This window comes from Mirounga leonina, unplaced genomic scaffold (genome assembly GCF_011800145.1).
Source record: "Mirounga leonina isolate KUSES-001 unplaced genomic scaffold, KU_Mleo_1.0 Mir_168, whole genome shotgun sequence".
Taxonomy (NCBI): Eukaryota; Metazoa; Chordata; class Mammalia; order Carnivora; family Phocidae; genus Mirounga; species Mirounga leonina.
In genome coordinates this window covers 24,045,597-24,070,530 of record NW_023270426.1, presented here as the reverse complement: position 1 = coordinate 24,070,530, position 24,934 = coordinate 24,045,597, and the positions used below count along the sequence as shown (strand labels likewise).

General features: G+C 48.3%; 1 long non-coding RNA gene across 2 annotated transcripts in view; it reads right to left on the bottom strand.

Annotated features, from left to right (window-relative positions):
• Positions 1–24,934, bottom strand: part of LOC118016712 — a 61,037-nt gene that overhangs the window by 5,744 nt on the left and 30,359 nt on the right. The window contains exon 3 of one of the 2 annotated variants that reach the window (XR_004680887.1): positions 13,960–14,300. The exons of the other annotated variant lie outside the window; for it this stretch is intronic. This is a non-coding gene — a long non-coding RNA (uncharacterized LOC118016712). Of the gene's footprint in view, positions 1–13,959; positions 14,301–24,934 lie in introns of those variants that run through there. 2 annotated transcript variants of the gene reach the window in all.

The window sequence follows — 24,934 nt, the reverse complement described above, 5'->3', positions numbered from 1 at the left end:
GAAGGAGGCAGCTGCTAGACAAAACCTAGATGGAGCCTTTGGAGAGATCTGACAAGGCTCTAAGGAGCCCCAGTCCCCCTGGCCCCCAACCCCCTTGTGGGTCAGTCATAAGGCCAGTTTGCATGCTAGCCCTGCCCACCCCAATCAGTCCTATAAACAGTAGACCTGATAACAAGATTTTTTTCATAAACAAAAAAAACAAGCACATTTGGACACGCTGTGCCAGTCTGACAAGTAGGACTGCATTGCCACCACCTCCTGCGGCCCCATCCTTGGGCTAGACCTGCTGGGGCAGCTGGGACAGAGTCGGCTGTAGACACTGCGACCGTTGAGAACCTTGTGGATGCTAGAATTGCACGTGAAACTGCCTTGGGGGATCAGGTTGACCAGTTATTTCATGGCAAAAAAAAACACATGGAGTTCAAAGAAGGGAAGTAACTTGACTGAGATCACATAGTGAATTTAAGGCAAGTCCTGGCTTGTCCCCCAACCTTCCTGCCGCCTCTGTTTATCACTTAGGCTCACTTCAAATCAGACAGTAGCCTGGCTGCAAGGGACCTGAAATGTGGCTGTGTATGGAGGGGTGAAAGTCCTCCCTTCTCTCTCTAGGCCCTGTTCTCCCTTGAAATCGAAGGTCTGTGTTGGAGGGCATGATCCAGTTCTTGTCCTGTTTTAGAGTGTGTCCCTGAGACAGTCAAGAGTCTACTACTACAGAATGACCTGGTCCAGCAGTTGACTGTCAACTGGGAGGCAGAGTGAATTTCAGGGTCCTTCTCAACATCCACTTGGCAGTCCGCAGGCAGGTGGGTGGGTGTGCTGGCCCAGAACAAGGCACCTCCTGGGGGTGGGGGGAGGAGGGGTGACTGTGTTCTCTAAGGACAGTGGCTATGTACATGAGCTCCAGAGGGGCAGTGTCCAAGTTCCAATCCTGATGCTGCCACTGGCTGGCTCTGTGACCCTGGACAAGTCCGAGCTTTCCTGTGCCCCAGTCTTCTCATTGCACAATGGAGGTGGGGGTGGGGGAGTAGTATCTAAGAGCCTAGATTTTCTGACGAAAACAAACAAATCAAGTGCTTGCCCAAGCCCTTACATAAAGTGAAGCAGGAAGAGGACTTACGTAGGAGCCACAATGTGATGGCGTCCTACAGAAGAAATCACCAGAAATCTGTTTTCTTATTCTGGGTCTGTGTACATGGAGGGGCTCCTCAATCAATCCACATTCAGACTGGTATTTGTGTGTGTGGCCCCAAATTGTCACAGGATTACAAAAGCAGGGACACTTGCAGTCCATGCAAAGCAAAAGCTGCTCAAAAGGAAAGGCAAGACAACCCAGAGAAGCAGCAAGGGGCCAGGGAGGCAGCGTACCCAGAGCTTCAGCTGTTAAGGGCCCTCAGAGGGTAGAGCGGGTGAATTATTTAGAAACATCTCATTTCCTTAGATAAAGAGAGTAAGAAAACCCTCATACATGTGCATGTGAGCATCTGCCTAGATAGGACGAGTCTATGGCGGTCATTAAGACAATGCAGACACAAAGGTCCACAGAAGAACAGGACAGGAAACAATATGAAAGGATGGTCAAGGAGGAAGGAATGTACGCATTTCAAAGATGAAGGACTGAAGAGTAAGCTGTTTCTCCTTACGCCTTAAAGAAGAAAAAAAAGGCCAATCAAATGTGATGAGCCCACAACTGAATCTCAAAAATTCCAGCAGGATTGGTAGCCATGTTCACTGAATGTCAGGAAAGGGACTGAATTCTCTAGGGATAAATGTGTCTTTACAGAGGCAGCTCCCTCCAGTCCCGTTTTTCAGTCTAGAAAAAGTACAGAAGTGCAGTAAGGGAGCTGACACCATTTTTTGTCCATGGTCATACAATATTCAAGTGAAAAGACCATCTTCCTCCTCCCACCTCCCAAATGGAGGCGCTGCAGAAGCAAACAAGGTTGCCAAGGAGGTCGAACAGGGCAGGGTGTGTGGTAGGGAGGGCAGAAGTGCGTGTCACTTTCCTCATGCGGAACTCAGTGCAGTGCTAGAGATCCAGAAGTGCTTGGTACTTTACCATGCTATGTAAGCAGGAGAGTGGAACCCACTCCACTTAGGAAACAGAAAATAAAGGCTTCTCCCACCCACACCATTACCAACAAAAGAACAGGCCCAAACCAGGGCCCATATCCCTGCTACCAACGTGGGAGTCAGGCAGACCTGAGTGGAGATGCTGGCTCTGTTCTTCCACAGCTGGATGGCACAATGTGGGAAAACACGATACGGACAAAGAGGAGGAGTATTAGGTCAAAAAAGATCTCAATTTACTAACAGGTAAGTTTCACCATGGGGTTTCCTAAATAATGCAATCCTACAGTACATTTCAAAAATCGTCCTTCTCTGGCAGACACTACAGATCCGGCCACAGAAACAGAATGGACGTGCAGCTCTGGCAGAGCGCCGTCTGCCTTCCTGTTTGCTGGCCCCGCAGCGTGGGCCTCCGGCCCCGAAGAATGCCGGAATCTGCACATCACTGCATGCCCCAAGCGGACGGGAGGACGGCCGGCTCGGGGGTGAGGGGCTCAGCCAGCTGAGTTTATAAAACTCCAGAGTTACAGATCTTTTTTTGTGTATCTGAGGAGATAAGCAAGAACTGCTCATGCTGGTGAGAAGAAAATAAGCCACCAAAAGGGAATCTCGAAGGTTTACTAAGGTGACAGTCCCAGTTCTGTTGCACGAGACTTGAGTGAGTAATCTCATGTACCGTGAGGGGAAAAGATAGAATAACCTGTGTTTCTCATTTAGTTCAGGGGGTAAAAAGCAATCTTTCTTTTATTCTTTTTTTTTTTTTTTTAAGATTTTATTTATGTATTAGAGAGCGAGAGAGAGAGAAACAGCATGAGAGGGGGGAGAGTCAGAGGGACAAGCAGGCCCGCTGCTGAGCTGGGAGCCCGATGTGAGACTCGATCCCAGGACTCCAGGATCACGACCCGAGCCGAAGGCAGTCGCTTAACCAACTGAGCCACCCAGGCGCCCCTCTTTCTTTTATTCTAAAGACAGTCAAGAGCATGGGGAGGGGACTGAACGTCACTAATGGGAAGAAGTAAACAAGACGAGAACACAAGCAACAGCTGATTCCTTAGCACCCCACTATTTCACTAGAAGTCTGTCTGTACCACTGTCTCAGACCAGAAGGACCATGGGCGTGAACTGAGAAGCTGTCACTGTAAGGGTCCAAGGGGAGAGAGGGGCCAACAAGTAAGCGAAGCTCCCACGATGACACTACAGTAAAGGGGAGGAAGCAGTTCGTTTTATCATGGTAGATCATGAGTATATTTCTAATGCAGTTTTTGGAGAAAGAAGTATGAGTGAGGCTGCTACGCCAAGGAGAAGAAATTAAAGAAAATCTAGAGAAACAATCTGACCATGCCCAGTACACAACAGTTCTATGACCCTGAATACAGAGAACCTAATGGCTGGCTAATGGCACACAGTCTTGCTTATGACCTGCTCAGAAGTGAGATACGGAGACCAAAGTTGTGAATGATGGTGGCTGACTTGCTGGTTGTCTTTTCCCAGCCATTTCTACCTGATTTGATATATAATCACACCTCCTTTACTGCCAGACTTCAAAAGACACTACTATAATCAATCATAACCTCGGGCTTTAACTCTGGAATACTCACAACACAGCAAATGAAGAACAGGCTGCCTTATGTCATTAAAGGTTTTATTAGCACATCAGAGTGAGCAAGCAGGGGCACCTAGGTGGCCCAGTTGGTTGAGCATCTGACTCCTGGTTTCAGCTCAGGTTATCATCTAGTGATCATGAGATTGAGCCCTGTGTTGGGCTGTTGGACTCCTCTCTCCACAGCAAGTCTGCCTGAGATTCTCTCCCTCTCCTGCCCCCCACCAAGGGGTGGTTCTCTCTCTCTCAAATAAATACATCTTTAAAAAAATAAAGAGCAAGCAATCCCACTTAAATACTCATCAGGCCCTGTAACGATCTACAGATTTAATGCAATTCTAATCAAAATCCTATCAGTGTTTTTTATAAACTCGTCCTAAAATTTATGGAAAGGCAAATGCACTAGAGTAACAATTTTGAGAAAGCAAGCTGGAAGAGCTACACTATCTTAAGATTTAATATAAAGCTAGTTATGGTATTCGCAAAGGGACTGACACAGATCAAAGGAACAGGAGAGAGGGCAGTAACAGACCCACATAAACATGGCCAGTTTATGTTTGACAGATATGCAAAAGCAATTGAATGGAGTGAGGATAGTCTCTTCAAATAAATGTTAAAAAAAACAAACAAACCTGGCATGCAAAAATTGAAAACCAACTATTTTAAACTTCGTATTTTATATAAAAATTAACCCCAAATGGATCACAGATCTAAATGTAAAACATAAAACCAAAAACTAGAAGAAAACAGAAGAGGATCTTCATAACCAAGGAGTAGGCAGACTTCTCAGACCTGTTGCCAAAAGCACATTCTAGAAGAAAAATGAGAAATTGGACTTCATCAAAATTAAGACCCTTTTCTTTGTGGAAGACACTGTTTAGGGGATGAAAAGGAAAGTCGCAGACTGGGAGCAAACAGTTGCAAATAACACCTAACAGAGGACTTGTATTTAGTTTATATAAAGACTCTTAAAAAAGATTCCACAGTAACAAAACAACTCAGTTTAGTAGTGGCCAAAGTACTCCAACAGATACTTCACCAAAGAGGATATAAGGAGGGCAAATAAGTACATGGCAACATCATGAGCTATTTAAAAAATGCAAATTAAAACCACAACGAGATACCACGATATACCTATCAGAATGGCTAAAATAAAAAATACAGTATCAAGTACTGGCTAAGATACAGAGCAACTGGAACTGTCATTCATTGCTGATGGGAAGGCAAAAGGGTATAGCCTCTCCGTAAAACGTAGCAGTTTAAAGTGAAACATGATCATGTGATCCAGAAATTCCACTCCTGCATATCCACCTTAGAGAAATAAAAAAACTTCTGTTCGCACAAAAACGGTAGCAGTTTAAAGTTAAACATACACTAAATCATACGATCCAGAAATTCCATTTCTGGGTATTCACCTTAGAGAAATGAAACCTTATGTTCACACAAAAACCTGTACTCATGAATTTGTGACTACCAAGAAGTGGAAATAACCCAAATGTCCCTCAACAGGTGAATAAATAAACACACGGATATCTCCATACAGTGGAATGCTACTCAGCATTATAAAGTACCCGCCAGATCTTCATAGAATACACCGGCAGTTACACACACGATTTTCTTTGCAAGGCAGTATCACAGGCATTCCAGGGCAAAACCCATCCAACCCAAATCTCCCTTTGCCAGATGTACTGGAAGGCTTTCTAATGTACTCCTCAGGTCCCCGGGCTTCCATAAAAAGGCAGGGGGATGGTCCCTTCCTGCCTCAACAGCAGTTCCACAGGTTCTATTTTCCATACTGGAGTTACATTTAAAGTTTCCTTTGAAAAGATTTATATTAGAAAAATATGAAAAGATTGATAAAGTGAAAATACAGTCTGAAGGGTCTGCACTGTTGCTGCTGTTCAGAAGGGCCTCCCTGGAGCATGGATGGTCACGCGCTTGGTTATCTATATGCTGGACCCTGCAAAAGACACCGCAGAGGACACAGTTTGCTTGAGGAGACTCAAAGCTGAGACACAGTAGCCCGACTTCCTTACTTGGTGCCTGGCCTTTCTGGAACCTGGTGTTTGATTGCATGCAGTTTTACTGCCTCCAGTGTGGCGAGGTTCCAAGCCTTCGTGCCCCAGCTGGTTCTTTGCACCTCTGAGCTCAGGTCTTTCACACCTACACAAATGTCTGCCTTCCTCCAGTCCTGAGGAGCCCTGTTCTCTGGTCCTAGCAGTACTGTCTTTCCCTCTGTTGGTGTCCTTCACAGAATAGGAACTGGAGAGAAACCCACTCGGAGCGACAATGGCATGACTAAGTACAATGGACATTTTTGAATTCTTATCCGACCTGACTTCGCAGCAACATTTGATGCTGCTGATCACTCCCTTTCTCTAAATACAAATTCTGCTTTCAGGACACCCCATTCTCCTGGTTTTCCATATCTGACTCCTTTGCAAGTTTTATCACCTGTAATCCAACTTAGTTTTCCTTAAAGCTTAGCCCTCCACTGCCACCTCTTCTCTTCCCTAGCCAACTTGATCTCATTCACCCCAACATTTCTGATTACCATGAATATGCCAATGCCTTTCCATAGCTCTGTCTCCAGCCCAGTATATATAGAAGTGCTTACCTGACATCTCCACTTGCATGTCTCATTGTCTTGACACCTCAGTGTAACCCAACATGGTTTTTTTCTTCCTCCCAACCAATCATAGTTCCCAACCTCCACAAACGTAGTAGGCAACCAGTTCCAGTCAGAAGCCAAGGAATCATCATGGAGTGTGCCTTTCTCCTTCAATCCCCATAGTCCATTACCAAGTACTCTTGATTTTACTTCCAAACATCTCAAATGCATTCATGTCTCTCCGTCATCACATGAACTTGTGCCCCCTCCAAAATCATTCTCTACATAGAAGCCAAGGGGATCTCTTAAAAATGCCAATTTGGTCATGTCATCCCTTTGCTTAAAATCCTTAGTGGCTTCCCACTGCTCACAGATAAAAAACCAGAATCTTTAATTGGGATTATAAGCTCCTTATCTTGCTCCTGTTTCTCATCTGTTCCCAACATCCCACTGCTCTTGCTGTGCTAATTTCCTCTTCTAGTTTCGCAGATGAGGCGTGTTCTCTTCTGCCATTGGGCCTCGGCACCTGCTCTTCCTACAATGGTTTTTTTTTTTTTTTTTAAAGATTTTATTTATTTATTCATGAGAGACAGAGAGAGAGAGAGAGAGAGAGGCAGAGGCAGAGGCAGAGGGAGAAGCAGGGTCTCTGCGGAGCAGGGAGCCCGATGCGGGACTCGATCCCAGGATGCTGGGATCATGACCTGAGCCGAAGGCAGACGCTTAACCGACTGAGCCACCCAGGCATCCCCTACAATGGTTTTGTGTATTAACACCTACTCATCTTCTCTCCCAGACTGTTCAAGACGGTCCCCTTTTATATGTTTTCATATATATCTTCCCTTCACAGGAAAGAAGAATGTTAATTATTACCCGTGGGATTATCTAACGTCTGGTTCCTTCCCCAGAGTGCAAAGAAGCTCCATGAAGGCAGGGAGTAGGTCCTATTCTGTGTGGTCCATTACCTAACACACTGGAAATGTTCAGCGTTTAGTCAATGAATGTTGGTCCTTGTAGCCTGACCGTGGTTCCCCAGGAGTATGCATGGCATAGACTAAGTCCTCCCACAGTTTAAAGTGCCCCAAAGTGGGGGTGCCTGGCCGGCTCAGTCGGTAAAGCATGTGACTCTTGATCTCAGGGTCGTGGGTTTGAGCCCCACCTTGGGCATAGAGATTACTTAAGAAGTAAATCAAGTGCCCCAAGAAAATGCTGTGATAAAACTTTAGAATCTTCTAACCTGTGACCCCACTACAGTGAAGAAATTATTTTCACCAAAAATGTAATATATTTTATTTTATTTTATTTATTTATTCATGAGAGTCAGAGAGAGAGAGAGAGACGCAGAGGCAGAGGGAGAAGCAGGCTCCCCGCCTAGCAGGGAGCCTGATGCGGGACTCGATCCCAGGACCCTGGCATCATGACCTGAGCCGAAGGCAGATGCTTAACCATCTGAGCCACCCAGGCGCCCAAAAATGTAATATTTTTTTAAAGGAATCCATTCTGGGGCGCCTGGGTAGCTCAGTCAGTTAGGCTGCCTTCAGCTCAGGTCATGATCCCAGAGTCCTGGAATCAAGCCCCACTGATCAGGCTCCTTGCTCGGTGGGGAACCTGTTTCTCCCTCTCCCTCTGCCTGCTGTTCCCCTGCTTGTGCTCTCTTTCTCTCTCTGTTAAATAAAAAAATAAAATCTTAAAAAAAAGAAAATTAAAAAAATAAAAGTTAAAAAATTAAAAAGAACCCATTCACAACGGCATTAAAACTAATGGACCTCAGGAGCATCTGGATGACTCAGTCAGTTAAGCATCTGACTCTTGATTTTGGCTCTGGTCATGATCTCAGGGTCGTGAGATTGAGCTCCGCATCGGACTCCCTGCTCAGCACAGAGTCTGCTACTCCCTCTCCCTCTGGCCCTCCTCCTCCACCCCTGCTCATGCTCTCTCTCTCAAATTTTTAAAAAATTAAAATTAAAAAAATAAAAGCCAAAAAAGATATGCAAAAGCTGTGTGATGAAAACTGTATGATTTTACTTAAGGAAATAAAGATGACCAAAATAGAGAGAGACCACGTTTATGATAGGAAGACAGTACTATAAATATGTCAACTCTTCCCCCAGTTCTGGATTTTGTAAATTACATACTGTTCCAATTAAAGCCAAATATGGTACTTTTCTATAGAAAAGGACACATCCTAAAATCCAGATTAAAGATTAAAAGGCGAAGAACAGACAAGCAAGTTCTGAAGAGGAAAAGGGTATGTATGTATGTATACATATGTATGTGTGTATGTGCTGGGGGTAGGGAAGATACTTATCACACCAGACTCTTCTGATTCTAGCCTGTTCACAGAGGGGAACTTACATATGACAAATCCCATTTCAAATCAATCGGGAAGGGATGACCTAATGTTGGAAATAAAAAAAGAAAACCAGGACTCTAACCTATACCATTATCAAAACTAAAATTAGGTCAATGAAAGACTATGTGAAAAAAATTTACAAGAAAATATAGGCTTAGCTTTATGATACTGGAGGAGAAAAGGGTTTTTCAAAGACTAGAACAAAGCATAAGGGAAAGATTGATAAACATGGTATTTAAAAACTTGCCTATTAGGGGCACCTGGATGGCACAGTCAGGCGTCTGACTCTTGGTCTCAGCTTAGGTCATGACTCGAGGTCATGGGATTGAGCCCCATGTTGGGCTCCCTTCTCAGCATGGCATCTGCTTGGGTTTCTCTTTCCCGCTCCCTCTGCTCCTCCACTCCCCCACATGTGCTCTCTCTCTTAATAAATAAATCTGAAAAAATTTTCATATTAGAAAATACACTATAAAAAAGATGAAGAGACAGATAGGGAGAAGATATTTGCAAGTCCATCAAAGTAACAAATATTACTGCGTGGAATATTTAGAGACTTCTATAAATCAGTAAGATAAACCTTCATAAGAAAGAAAAATCACAACGTTTTTAAAAGCAAATCACCAAAAATTTATATTTTTATGTTAAGGTCACTAGAAATCAGGGAAGGTAAATTAAAATAGTCAAATACTGAATAAAATACCTAGGAATAAACCTAAACAAGGAAGTTAAAGACCTGTACTCTGAAAGCTATAAAACACCGATGAAAGAAATCGAAGACAACACAAATAGAAAGATACTCCATGGGGGTGTCTGAGTGGCTCAGTCAGTTAAGCGTATGACTCTAGATTTCGGTTCAGGTCATGATCTCAGGGTCATGAGATCGAGCCCCACGTTGGTCTGTGCCCGGTGTGGAGTCTGCTTAAGATTCTCTCTACCCCTCCCCCTGTCTGTACTCTCTCTCTCTAAAGTAAATAAAATCTTAGAGAAGATATTCCATGCTCATGGATTAGAAAAATTAATATTGTTAAAATGTCCAAATAAATAAATGTCCATACTATGTAGAAGCACCTGGCTGGCTCTGTAGGTGGAAAGTGTGACTCTTGATCTCAGGGTTGTAGGTTCAAGCTCCATGTTGGGTGTAGAGATTACTTAAAAATAAAATCTTAAAAAAAAAGGCCTTACGATCCAATCCTGTCCCTATCAAAATACCAACAACATTTTTCACAGAACTAGAATAAAGCTAAAATTTGTATGGAACCAGAGAAGAGCATGAATAGCCAAAGCAGTCTTAAGAAAGAACAACAAAGCTATACATGTAATCCTAGATTTCAAGATACACTACACAAAGCGGCAGTAATGTAATAGTACGGCACTAGCACAAAAATAGACACAAAGATCAATGGAACAGAATAGAGAGCTCAGATATAAACCCACACATATATGGTCCATTAATTTACAACAAAGGAGGCAAGACTATAATGAAGAAAAGACCGTCTCTTCAATAAATGGTGCCAAGAAAACTGGACAGCTGCATGCAAAAGAATGAAACCAACCACTTCCTTACACCATACACAAAAATAAACTCAGAATGGATTAAAGACCCAAATATGAGACCTGAAACCAAAAAACTCCCCCAAGAAAACACAGGCAGTAATCTCTTCGACACTGGCCTTAGCAACATTTTTCTGAATAGGTCGCCTGAGGCTAGGGAAACAAAAGCAAAATTAAAGTACTGGGACCACACCAAAATAAAAAACCTCTGCACAGCAAAGGGAACCATCAACAAAATGATAAGACAACCTACTGAACAGGAGATGATGTTCATAAATGATACATCTCCTAAGGGGTTAATATCCAAAACATGTAAAGAACTTACACAGCTCAACACCAAAAATACAATCTGGTTAAAAAATGGGCAGAGGACCTGAAGAGACATTTTTCCAAAGAAGACATACAGACGGACAACAGACACATGAAAAGATGCTCAGTATCACTCATCATCAGGGAAATGCAAATCAAACCACTATGACATAGCACCTTACACCTGTCAGAATGGCTAGAATCAAAAATACAAGAAATAATAAATGTTCACGAGGCTGTGGAAATAATGGAATCCTCGTGCCTTGGTGGTGGGAATGTAAACTGGTGCAGCCACTGTGAAAAACAGTATGGAGGTTCCTCAAAAAATTTAAAAGAATTACCATATGATCCAGTAATTCCACCACTGGGTTTACCTGAAGAAAACAAAAACACTAATTTGATAAGCTGTATGCACTCCTATGTTTACTGCAGCATAATTTATAACAGCCAAGATATGGAAGCAACCCAAGTGTCCACCAAAAGATGAATGGATGAAGATGTACATAAATACAATGTAATATTATTCAGCCATAAAAAAGGATGAGATCTTGTCCTGCCAACATAGGTGGATCTAGAGGGTATTATGCTAAGTGAAGTAAGTCAGAGAGAGGTAGACAAATACCGTGACCTCAATTATACTTGGAATCTAAAAAACAAAGTAGAAACAAATCCATAAATAACAGGAAATAAACTGACTGTTCCCAGTTTAGGGAACAGTTTAAGGAAGTGGGGGGGGGTGAGGGACGAGCAAAATGGGTGAAAGGGAGTGGGAGATACAGGCTTCTAGTCTGTCACGGGGATAAAAGCACAGAAAATATGGTCAGTGGTACTCTAATATTAGTGTTTTATGGTCACAGATGGGAGCTACACTTGTGAGCACAGCATAATGTATATACACTTGTAAAATCACTACTGTACACATGAAACTAATTTAACATTGTGTGTTAACTATACTTCAATTTTTAAAAAAAACTGTATGGTACTGGCACATAGACACCCAGATCAAGGAGACAGGATAGAGAACCCAGAAATAAATCCACATTTATAAGGTCAATTAACTTACAACCAAGGAGGCAAGAATATACAATGGAGAAAAGACATTCTCTCTTTTTTTTTTTTTGAAGATTTTATTTATTTGAGAGAGCGCGAGCGCATGAGAGGGGGTAGGGTCAGAGGGAGAAGCAGACTCCCTGCCGAGCAGGGAGCCCGATGCGGGACTCGATTCCCGGACTCCAGGATCATGACCTGAGCCGAAGGCCGTCGCTTAACCAACTGAGCCACTCAGGCACCCCAAGACATTCTCTTCAATAAATGCTGCTGGGAAAGCTGGACAGCTACATGCAAAAGAATGAAACTGACCACTCCTTACACTATACACAAAAATAAACTCAAAATGGATTAAAGACCTAAATGTGAGACCGACAGCCATAAAACTCCTACAAGAAAACACAGGCAAGAATCTTTGACATCAGCCTTGACAACATTTTACTGGATAGGTCTTCTGAGGCTAGAGAAACAAACACAAAATTAAACCACTAGGATCACACTAAAATAAAATGCTTTTGCACAACAAAGGAAGCCATCAACAAGGTGACAAAACAACCTACCGAATGGGAGAAGGTTTTAGCAAATGACATATCCCCAAAGGGGTTAACACCGAAAATATGTAAAGAACCCATACAACTCAACACCCAAAACAAAAATAGTTCTATTAAAAATGGGTAGAGGATCTGACTACACATTTTTATTTTTTTATTGTTTTTTTTAGAGAGCACACATGCCCGAGCAGAGGGGGAGGGAGTGAAAACCACTGGTGTGGAGACTGACTCAGGGCTCAAAATCATGACCTGAAATGAAATCAAGAGTTGGAGGGGCGCCTGGGTGGCTCAGTCGTTAAGCGTCTGCCTTCAGCTCAGCTTATGATCCCAGGGTCCTGGGATCGAGCCCCGCATTAGGCTCCCTGCTCAGTGGGGAGCCTGCTTCTCCCTCTCCCTCTGCCTGCCGATCTGCCTGCTTGTGCTCTCTCTCTGTCAAATAAATTTTAAAAATATATTTAAAAAAAGAAATCAAGAGTTGGATGCTTATGGGGTGTCTTGGTGGCTCAGTCGGTTAAGCTCAGGTCATGATCCCAGGGTCCTGTCAACCGAGCTCACATCGGGCTCCCTGATGAGCAGGGAGCCTGCTTCTCCCTCTTCCTCTGCCCCTCCCCCTGCTTGTGCTCTCTCTAGCGTTCTCTCTCTCATGAATAAATAAAACCTTAAAAAAACATAAAAAGAGTTGGACGCTTAACTGACTGACCCACCCACGTGCCCGCTGAATAGGCGTTTTTCCAATGATGTACAGATGGGGGTGCCTGCGTGGCTCAGTCAGTTAAGCATCTGCCTTCAGCTCAGGTCATATATCAAGGTCCTGGACTGAGCCCTGTGTCGGGCTCCCTGTTCAGCCGGGAGCCTGCTTCTCCCTCTTCCTCTGTCGCTCCCCCTGCTTGTGCTCTCTCACTCGCTCGCGCTCTCAAACAAAATCTTAAAAAAAAAAAAGATGTTCAGCTGGCCAATGAGCACATAAAAAGATGCTCAACATCACTAATTATCAGGAAAATACTAATGAAAACCACAATATCACCTTACACCTTCCAGAACGGCTATTATCCCAAAAGACAAGAAATAAGTGTTGGCAAGGATGTGGAGAAAGCGGAACCCTTGTGCACAGCTGGTGGGAATGCAAACTGGTGCAGCCACTCTGGAAAACAGAATGAAGGTTCCTCAAAAAATTAGCAATAGAATTAATTACCATACAATCCAATAATTCTACCACTGGGTATTTACCCAAAGAAAACAAAAACACTAATTTGTGTTTATTGCCGCCTTATTTACAATAGCCAAGATACGGGCACAATCCAAGTGTCCCTCCACAGATAAATGGATAAAGATGTGGCACATGTAAGAACAGCCCCCAGAGACACATGCACTCGTGCACACATGCATGTGCACGCGCGCCCACAGACACACACACACACACACACTGGAGCGTTACTCAGCCATAAGACAGAATGAGTGAGGTCTGGTCATTTGTGAGAACGTGGATGATGCTGAGTGAAATAAAAAAACAGTCTGCGCCTGGGTGGCTCAGTCATGAAGCGTCTGCCTTCGGCTCAGGTCATGATCCCGGGGTCCTGGGATCGAGCCCCGCATTGGGTTCCTTGCTCGGCAGGGAAGCCTGCTTCTCCCTCCCCCACTCCCCCTGCTTGTGTTCCCTCTCTCGCTGTCTCTCTCTCTGTCAAAAAATAAATAAAATCTTTAAAAAAAAAACCAGTCTGAAATAGAGAACTGCTGGTGGCCAGAGGGGAAGTGGGTGGGGGGAATGGGTGAAAGAGAGAAAGGGGTTAAGAGGTACAGACTTCCAGTTGTAAGTAAGTGGCAGAGATGAGAAGTACAGCACGGGGAACACAGTCAATAATACTGTAACACGCTGTATGGTGACAGATGGTGACTCTTTATTGTGGTGAGCAATGCGTCGTGAGCAGAACTGCTGAGTCAGGACGTTAAAAAGGTAGTGAGATACCACTTCACACCTATCCTAGGGGCTAAAATGTAAACATCTGCAGATGCAGTATTTTTCAAAGACAAAAATGGAATGGTACAGCACTCATTGTTTATTGCAGGGACAGAAGGCAGCGGCCGGAGGGAGCACGTGGGGCCCGGCCGCTCAGTCCAAGGTGTCCAGGAGGCAGCAGCAGCAGAGGGCGGCCCAGCACGCGGCCAGGGCTGCCTCGCATCCGGTGTCCGTCTTCCGTTCCCGGTCCATCACGTACACTGGGGGCGGGGCGGGGCGGGGGAGAGAGAGACCCGGTCAGAGGGGCGTCCCACGCAGCCGGCAGGCAGCACCGGCCACGGAAGACTCCAGAGGGCCGGCTCCGGGAGGCGGGGAGCCACGCCTGTCTGGTTCTCGGCTCCATCTCTGCTCCGGTGCCTGGCACACGTCCGGAACTCGTGTGCGAATGCAGGGGACATCTGCTCAGCACCTGTCAGACCACGGTTTCCCGCCACCTCCCCTTCCCCGAGCTACATGAAACCCAACCCAGCACCGTATTTGATGCTTGTCCGAAGTGATCCAGTTCGTAGAGAGCCCGGCCCCGCAGCCTGGTGGCGCGGCAGGCACCGGCTGAAAGCTTTACACTTTCTCTCATGTAATCCTCACAACGGCTGCGTGTCGCCCTCACCATTTATAACCCTCAAACACTATCAGCCAGTGTGAACTGGCAGGACCCCTTCGAAAGAGAGCGGGGAGGGGGGTGCATACAATTTTTGACCCACAAAATCCACATCTAGGATTTCCTACAGAAGTAATGGTCTCAGTGTTCAGATACGTGTGACTGCCACGGTATCCAAATAATCCCAAACAACCACCTCCGTGTCCAGTGGAGACTGACAAGCTAAATCAATGCACACTGTAAGGCAGAAAAGGAAAACAGCCATTAAAAAGAACTAGGTGGTTCTTCCATGTTGCCAACAAATTAAGCAAGGTACATAAGCACACTTTGATCTGTACAAAGAAAATACACACATACACAAACACGTTTCGGAAAGAGTACAAGAAACTTAAAGGTCAAGGTATGGCGAGGGGTGGAGGATTTCACTTTGCACTTCATATTCTCCTCAATCCAGGCTTGTCTGATTCCAAAGCCACACTCAAGGTTGCTTCTGGACTGTCGCCGCCGGGTCCCGCCGGCAGGAGGGAGGGCCTGTCCAGTTTCCGCACACCTCGGCCCCCTTCTAGCCTCTGCCCCAACTGCCAGCTCCCGGGTCTTTGGGGGCAGCTGTCACTGACTGCACTGGGCTCCCTGGTGGCACTGGCCTCAGTCCTGGACTACCTTCCCCGTGTCACTGTTAGACACAGCCACCCCCACTGACCCCCGACCCGGCTCCATCTAATCTGCACTCCCAGTCATTCCTGCTCCCCTCACAGCCTGACCTGGCCCCTGGGACCCAGAGTCCCACCTGTCACATACGCCTTCAATGCAACTCTTGACTCCTCTCAGGCCTTGCTGACTCTTTCAGGTCTGGGCAAAGCTGGTGAGCAGCAGATTCAAATCACTGCTCCCCACTCCCTCTGAGGAGCTCGGACACCAGAGAGTGCTTCCAAACTGGTAATAATTCTAAGGCTGAGCCCCATGCCTGGCCCCAACTGCCCACTGCCAAGGTTCCTCCCCCTCTAGCAACAACAGCAGGGCGACACGCAGAAATTATGACACCAATCCCAGCCTCGTCTGCTGTTCCCCTTCAAGTCTGGGGTTTAGGTTTGGGCAGGTGTCAGAAGCCCACCTGAGCCCAGGCCTAGAGAAAGAGGGCACCGAGCAAGAAGGGTCAGTCCCTGCCTGCGCACACCCGGGAGGACTCCACAGTCTTCCAAGGGCCATCTTCAGGCCCTCTGACCACCCCCATGGCTCCACTCTTTGCTCACCCCCTGAAGGCGAACATCATGCTCTTTCTCCTCTCGCTTCCTTAGCAGAACCCCTCCGTTCACCACGCCCTTGCCAGCCTGTCACTTCAGCAGTGTCGTCAGGAACTTCAGTGCCTACTCATTGGACCCAGAAAGTAGTGCCCACTGCCCCCCTTAGCCCTCTCCTGATACCAGCAACAAGGTCACTGGGCTTGTCCTCTCCATCTTGCAGACATCCCCTCCACACTTCCGCTCTGGCTTTCAGGCCCTCCGACACCAGCCTGGATGGCAGGGACATGGGATGGATGCCACCCCAGCCAAGGCACCTGCCCAGGTCTCCTGGACTCCACCCTCATCATTCCTGTCTCCGTCTCTGGACTGAAGTCTGTACAGCCCTGCGCATCCACGGGCAAAAACCCCACTGCCGTCCCCTTTTACAGAGGAGGCAACTGCTCAAGGGAAGTCCACATGGTCTGTCCAAAATCAGCTAGAAGGCAGCATTCACATGTCTGTGTCCTGACTTCTCATGAAGCACACTCCCACTGCTCTGCACTTAAATGCCCATCACTCACCCCTTTGCTCAAAACATCCAGGCTTGGGGCGCCTGCGTGGCTCACTCAGTTAAGCGTCCGACTCTTGATTTCGGCTCAGGTCATGAACTCAGGGTCGTGAGATGGAGCCCTGCATTGGGCTCTGTGCTGGGCATGGAGCCTGCTTAAGATTCTCTCTCTCTTCCTCTCCCTTCCTCTCCCTCTGCCCCTCCCCTGCCTCTAAAACAAGACAAAACAAAGCATCCAGGCTCCTCCTTCCCACAGCACTTTCTCTGTGGCCGCGCGCCGCTCAGTCAGCTGCAGGGATGGGATCCCAGGGCTCTGGATCCGCCCGTGGGCAGCAGCTCTGCCCAAGCCCGCCGTCAAGGCCAAATGTCTGTGCTTTGCAAGACCCGGATCAGACCTGCCCGCCCCCACAAGGAAGGCTGCTCCTCAGACTCGCGCAGCGGTGACTCAGTCAGCCTCCTACATCACAGTCCCTTTCAGGAGACCTCGGGGTGCTGTGTGTGGGGTGGGGGCGCAGTGCTTCCTCTTCGTGAGTCAGGGAACCCAATCCCAGGCACATGCACAGTGTGAAGGCTAGCGCTTGAATGACTGATAATCCAAAGAAAAGTGTTCATTCTCTGTGCTGAATGTCCTCTGGGCTTCAGACACTGAGGCCTGTATGCGGTGGGCCCAGAACTCTGGTCTCTGGAAAGCTGCGTGAGGACAGGTCTGCTGTGAGGAGGCCGGCACCCACTTAGGGCCGCATTCACAGGGCAGAGGGGCAGCGCTCCCTGCCGAGGTGGGCAGATGGCCTCGCCCAGGCCAGGCCATGCAGGAGGCCAACATATTCTACGCGTCCAACACACAAAACACAGCCCGCGGGGGGCACTAGCTGTGTCCTCGGCAAAGCTCCGTCCCCGTCTCCCCAGTCTCCTCCTTACAGCTGGCCCCAGCTGTTCCGTGAGAGTGAGAGAGTGTGTGTGTGAGTGTGTGAGAGTGTGTGTGTGTATGAGAGAGAGAGAGAGAGAAGCAGTGGGGTTCTCATCAGATTCCGGAGATAAGTTCAGAGAGAAGCAGAGAAGGAACCCTCCCTACCTGACACTGTTACTCCAATTCAGGTCACTATTCCCAAAGACATCCTGTTCCAATTTAGTGGGAGGCACCACAATTAGGATTTAAGAACAGAGATTTTAATAAGACATTATCAAATTGGATTTAAATATAGGCCATCTACGCACTGGCCACATAACCTTGGGCAGGTGACCACCTCTCTTAGCCTCAGTTTCCACTGCTGTAATATAGGAGGAACACTGGTAATCTACACCCCATAGGTTGCTGGGAAAATTAGGAGATCAGGCCCGTAAAATGCTTATTAGCACAGTGCTTCATGAACTATAAAGCTCTCAATCAATGTTCTCTGTGTTATCACCATTGTTCAAACGGCCATGACCCGGCAGGCAGACCCCTCCCCTGACTGAGCGCGCCTCTGGCAGACAGCTAGCTCCACACAGGCAGAGAGGGGCTCTCACCCAGACTCTGGGCAGAAGCCTCAGAAGGAACAAGAGCCTGGAAGGCAGAGTCACAGGCTGCTCAGGGAGCAAAGGGTCCTAAGGTAAGCTGGCTCTTCACTGTCTGGAGGACCTACCAGGTCCAGGCCGAGGGAGGGGTAGAGCCCAAATCCACTCTGAGGGCAGGGGGCCAATGATCGGAGCCAGGCCCCATTTCTAGGAGGCCCATGCTGGAGGCGGTATCTGTAACGAGGCTCAAGGCCCTGCCTCACCCCAACCCACGCACGTACATACACAGTGCCCATCACGTCTCCTCTGGCCTCAGCCGACTAGAGTCAGGGTCAGGGGGCCATGGTCACATCTCCGGGAAGTAGGACATGAGAAACTCAGGAGGGCCCGGAGCTGGTGTGCTGAGTCTGGGACGGAAGGAGGGCCTGGCCAGCGTGGGGACTAACGGGACAGCAGCACAGGGCTGTAATCCAAGGGCCAGAGACACCTGTGTCCTGACTGGCAGGCCCATGCCTAGTGACAGCCCATCCCACCGACTGAAGGCCCAGGCACCCTGGGCTCCAGGGCCACCCATGGCAGCAGGAAGCCCCACTGTGAGCTTCTCAGGCACCTGCCAGTCGTCAGGCTTCCCGTACAGACAGCCGGCCTCAGGGATCTGTGGGTGCACTCCTTGAACCACCTCTTCCTTCCCTCCCTGCCCCCAGAATGGCTTGCCTGCCCCAGGGCAGAAGAGTGTCCCCTCTCCTGCGTCGGCTCCAGGAATAGCTGCCTGATTCATTAGGCGGGCCCCTCCCAGAGTGGAGGCCAGAGACCTAGCTTGAGGTTGGGTTACTGCGTGAACGGCTCCTCTTCCACACCCCACCCCTATCTTTCTGACCCTGAGAAGCATCTGATCTGCTCTCTGGCAAACTTGCCCCTTCCTCCTCCAGCATCTAAAACAAACCCAAATAAGGCGACCATCGGGGGACTAAACAGCCACTGTCCTTCAAGTACTGATGCCTTTTCTCAGCTCAGCCCTAGCCCGGACTCATGTACACTCCCTCCTTCCTTCTTGGTTTGGGCCCCAGGGTGGCTTGCCTCTACTCGGCCCTCCCCTTTGCCTCTTGGAACCTCAGTGTCCTCACCTGTAAAAAAGCAGGGCTCATAGCGGTATCTGTAATGAGGCCCCAAAGAGATGAAAATGCATTGGCAACAAGATATGGCTTGATCCTCTCCCCTCCTGGGCCCGAACAGTGGGAGAAGCTAACAGTCAGCCCTGAGAAGAACAGAAGACAAAAGGAGCAGAGAATGTCCTCCTCCTTTGCAACGCCAAGGTGCATGGCCCCCACTACCTGGGGTTCCGAGCATCTCCTCTGAGGGCTGTTCCTGACCCAGCGCAGCAAGGATCCTTCTGTCACTACAGTCATCCGAAAACAGCCTTAGAAGTATCAAGCAGCGCTTAAGAAGGCAGTACTGAGACAGAGATGGGCCCAGGCGAGTGTTTGGAAGCAAAGGGAAGGCTCCCCAACAGTCCGTGCTGATGAGTGCCCAGGACAGCTTGGGGTAAGAACAGGAGACTTTGCCACAGTATGCCAGCCATCTTTTCATTTTCCCTTGTGTCACTGGATCAGAACAAGAACATAGGATTGTCTCAGAAATGGCTGCTTTATCGTCAGGGTTTCTAAATGCCCTACGTAGACTCAGAGTTCCTCAAGTGCAGGGAACAGGCCTTCTCTATGCGCTGCACCCCACCCCCCACCCCACCTCACAGGAAGGCAGGGTGGGGGTAGGGGGATACGAACGAGGAGCATGCATTTTTTTAACACGCAGGACCAAGAACCTTCCAGCCACGGACAGGAGGCTCGAGTAAGCAGAGGCAGGGTCCCGGCCCCATTTTACAAGGGCTGCATGGCCCACGCTCTCAGGTCATGGGCTCAGAGTCCACTGGGGCACTGGTAATTCATAGTGTCCTTGACTGTGCAGAAGAGCTCTAAGTTGGCTCATCTGTGGATTTGGGGGAATTCCTAATAAGAAATTAAGAGAAGAACCATACAGCCATCAAGAAAAGATTTCACACCCAGCCATCTCTACTTCCTAACTGAACCAGACTGGCAAATGCAGAGGGACACTGGCCTAAGAAAGTCTCCTCTAGAGGTAGAGAGACCCATGACAGGACAGCTGAATCCAGCAAAGGCCATCACCTTCCAGGTGTGTGCATCTCACCGGATGCCGAGGGTCCCAGGACTAGGTCTAAACTGGTGCAGGGAAAACCAGTCCTTGTGCCAACGCCAAATGCCAAGGTATTTCAGAAAAATATTGCACTCCCGGAGGAAAAAAATTTACATATAATTCTAATAATGCTAAATGCTGTACAAGAACTGGATAAAATGAAAACAAATGACAAGAACCAGCAGACATGGGGGAGAATACTATGCCTCACAAAGCTACCGTGGGGGTAGGACAGGAAGCCTCAACAGCCTCAGTGGTCAGTGGGTTCAGGGCTTTAGGCCCCAACGTGGAGCCAGATCTTGGGACAATGTCAAAAGACCAGGGCAACTTGGGTCAGGAGGGGCAAGCTCAGGAAGAGCCCGCACCCCGGAAGCAAGCCAGCTAGAACAAGGTGCAGTGCCTAACACCAGCGCCCACCAGCAAGTGACAAGGTGCCTCCATGATCACAAAGAAGCGGCCAACTACGTGTAGTCGATGACAGGTAATACACAAAACTGGGATTGTAACACACTGCAAAAACCTATCAAATATCAAACTGAAGCATGATGTTACAAGTGACCAGTGGCGCTTAAGTCCGAGTCTAAAATTAGATGGTGAGTAAAGCTCACTTTTGGCCTGCAAGACTCACCCTCAGCGGGGGAAGGGCAATTTATCAGAAACTGACCTTCAAAGACATCTTGCTCCTTGCGCTTTAAAACTCTTACCCGTAGGAACTGAAAGCATGAATATGACCAGGTACTTGTGCATCCATGTTTATAGCAGCATATTCACGGCAGCCAAAAAAAGTGGAAGCCCACCCCCCAGTGTCCCTCAATGGAGGAATGGATAAACCACACCTGGGGCTCCTGGGGGGCTCAGTGGGTTAAGCATCCGACTCTTGGTCTTCCCTGTGTCAGGCTCCTTGCTCAGCGGGGAGTCTGCTTGGAAGATTCTCTCCCTCAGCCCCTCCCTCCCTAAGGAGGGGACGACAAGGAAGGTGGTTAATGCACGATCTATGATTTCATACCCTGCTGAGCAGAAGGAAAGATGCCTGGAACCAGGGAATCGCAGAAACAAAGCAAGGAGAGAAAGAAAGAGACCAGAAACCACAAACTCCCAATGTCCCTGGCTCTTGAATATAAGACAATGCTGTCATGATTTTGGAAGCTAAGCAGAAATCAGGAAAATTATTATTTTCCTGGTTTTCAGGCACTGGGTTATAGGAAAAAATGGAGGGGAAGTACACTCTGAGGGGAGCTGGCTCTTTGCAACTTGCCCAAAAGAGATCGCCAAGGAGGCAGCTGTTGGGTCCTACCAGTTAGAGCCCAGGCACAGGCTTGTCCTGTTATCGGCCATGCTGCTCTGACTCACGCTGAGCACCGGCCTCAGGAGTCCCATTCAAATAGGATTGGCTGCATTTTGTAACAAGGTAAACACTGCCATATCGTTTTTACTGAACACAAAGTGTGTTTTTTATCTTAGGTATACAGACCATAACCGGCTTCAACACGTACGAGATTCCCGTGTTACTGATTAACAGTCCTAGCAGATCTATTTATGCAAAACACCCCCGGTTGTTTCCTCCTTCCACTGTGAGGTTTAATTGTGCAAAAGTAAAAGAGCTGTGTTTTCACCTGACTGCACCTCAGGTTAGAACCCTGGTGAGGACAAGGTGAGGTCTGAGGTCAGGGATGGAACCGATGACCATTCTCGGTGAACGTGGGGAGGTGATTCAAGGCAGACGGCCCACCCTTCCCAGCTCCCTGCCCACCATTTCAGAGCACCCATGGCCATGCTTGTAGATCTGGAAAGAAGTGTGTCACTTAGTCATCCACAACAATCCCTGCTGTTCTGTAACCCTGCCACATGCCAACATCGACCCAAAAGACAACAATAAGGGGTCCTCACCCATTGATATGTGACATTTGGTGAATGTGAGGCCAGAGACTCCCCCGGTGGAGAAAGGGAGACAGAGGGGTGGCCTGGTCTGTAGGGCTGTGACTTCAACTCTGTTAGCCTGGAGACAGGGCTGGAGTTTAGGGAACCAGCTTCCTTCTCTGGTCAACTGATGAGTTCTAGCTAGCTTGTTACTGAAGCCCGAACAAAAAAGTCTCTAACATGACCAACCACCTTTCCATTGCCAGAAAATTTCCATTCCCAGAAAAGACAGGCTAATCCTTGCAATGAAAACCCTAAAGTGGGAAAGTAAGTGGGCTTAATCTTGGAGACGGAGGGGCCATGTGGGGAGTCTCCAACGTGTCAGGAATGACAGAAGGCATCTGACTGCTCCCCATCCACTGAACGGACTTCAGCTGCCCAGAGCAGCACCACCAAGTATGGAGAACAGGAGCATCTCAGCAAACTCGAAAGCCCAGCACATTCACCCCTCTAGCAGCTCCGCCATCATCACGACAGGAGAGCCCCTTCCCCAGATCGCAGCACAAGCAACACCGAGAGATTGCTCCTGGGCCTTACTAGGAACACTCACTAGGAACACTGGAGAGCAGAGGAGAGGGGGCCCTAGAGTAGGATACCCTGGGGTCCACTCTGGGTGTGACCACCTATCCCAGGGCTCAGGCTTCTCACCTACAAAATGGGGCTACTAATAGGACCTATGCCCTCACTGAGTTCTTCAGGGACTTAATGAGTTAGTCCACAGAGGCCAGGGCCTAGTATACAGCAGGTACTCGGTGTTATGTTAGCTGCTCTTATTCCTCCCAAGACAAGAGATCTGGAGGTCGGAAGGCAGGGCTCCCTAATTGCGGAGCACCTGGAAGCAACACAGGCCTAATACAAAGCTGGCAGGGAGATTCTATGGACAGTTTTCGCTTGATACAAGAGTCTTTCTGCAGAATAAACAAGGGCCTCAGAAATGGGGTAAAAGAGGCATCTATTTCCCCGTGGCATTACCCAAGCAAGCTGGGGGTATAGACTTAGCTGGCTATCCTCTGAAGCAACAGCAAAGCGTTACTAAGAAAAAATATGAAGACCCTATCAGTTTTAAGCTCTTAAGGAAGGGAGTCAATCCCTCTTCTGTCAGCTGAAACCCTTCTAGAGATCTCGCTTAGCATAAACTCTCTTGCAACGGCTGAGAGCAGTTCTTGGTATGGGAACCAGGCACTTTATCCCAGAGCGGATCAAGCTGACCAGGAGGAGACCTTCAGAGTCAAGCGAGTACAGGGAGTTCAGGGCCCAGAGGCTGGCTACCCAGGGAGAGTGGACCCCACAGAAGATGCCTTCTCCAGATAGGCCTCTTGGGAGCCTTTCCTTCAGATCTATAGGCACAGGGCATCTTGCCCACAGCCTTGAGGAGTTCGTGGTTACCTGCGGCTGCCCAAGGGAAACTGGATGGGTTTGGGGGAGGGAAGATATTGATCCTTCATAAATCTACCCATGATACACACCCCACCCAAAAGCAAAAATACATTTCTACCCGTTAAGAACAACTCAAATACAATCTTGTATTCTCTCTAAAATCTGTCAGGCTACAAATATCCCAGACTACCAAAGGGAGTCATTTCAAGGGTAAACGGAAAAGCTCAGAGGGAACCAAAACACTACCCGCCCCCCCCCAAAAAGAAGTCTAATAGCGATTTTTCCCTAAGGAAAGTGAAATCTTTCCCAGGCTACTCCCAATTTATGGCCTTTAATCGGGTATGTCCCTGGGAAAAGGGTCAGGTGCTTGGGACCCCAAGGAGAAAGCCCTGCGCGTCACACGCACATCCCAGGAGCATCCCTAGTAGGACAGTGCGGGCACCTGCGCAGGAGGGCGGGGCGGGGGTACGGTGGGGAGAGGGCTCTATCTTCTTCTTCAGCGGCAGAAAGCCTTTCTATTCAAGGGCATCGCTAGAAGGGGGGCCGCCTTTCCCCTCAGGATCTCAGCCTGGGCATACAAGTCCCCTTTGATCACATGAGGAGAAAGCCACTGAGCCCAGCAGTGGGAAGAGGCGGGGAGCAGTAATGGCCTCTCACAACCAAAAGAGCTGCGGCCTGACAGCAAGCAGCAACAAGCTTCCTGCTGCAAGCTGGGAAGGCTTTCCGTCAGAGTCGACAGGAAAATCGCTATTTCCTGGAGGAGGCGAGCCAGGCAAGTCTGGAACAGAAGACCAGGGCAGCCTCCGGGTACTGCCAGGGTCCATCCATTGGTCTGTCTCTGCGGGTCCCTCAGCCCCCGGCAGACTGTTAGCTCAGCTCAAAGGGCAGGAGCAGGGTCGTCTTCACTCCCGTACTCCGCCAGGCTCAGCTCCTCCAGACACAGGGTCACCAGGCCCCAGGGTGACGCCTGCGACATTAGCATGGTCCATTTACGGAGGAGGCAATTCCCTTAGCCTCTCTGTGGCTCTGTTGCCTGGCCTGAACACTGGAGACAACAAAATAACCCACCTCTTGGGACTGTTAGGAAGAGTGTATGATGAGCTCCTTGAAAACCAGTTAGCACAGCGCCAGACGCAAAGTAAACAGACAACAGACTGTAGCTACTATCGTTGCTGTTAAAAATAAAAGGCGAAAAGGAAAAGCAACCTATATTCTAGAGTTTTACACTGTACTGAGATCTTTCAAAACAGCAGTACTTTGTGTGGGGGGTGGGGGGGTGGGGGGGGGAGACACTCCTGCATGAAGTCAGCAGTGAGGGACTGACGTCTAAAATGGAGCCCTCAGGGGCCTGGGATCGAGCCCCGCATCGGGCTCCCTGCTCGGCGGGGAGCCTGCTTCTCCCTCTCCCTCTGCCTGCCGCTCCCCCTGCTTGTGCTCTCTCACTCTCGCTCT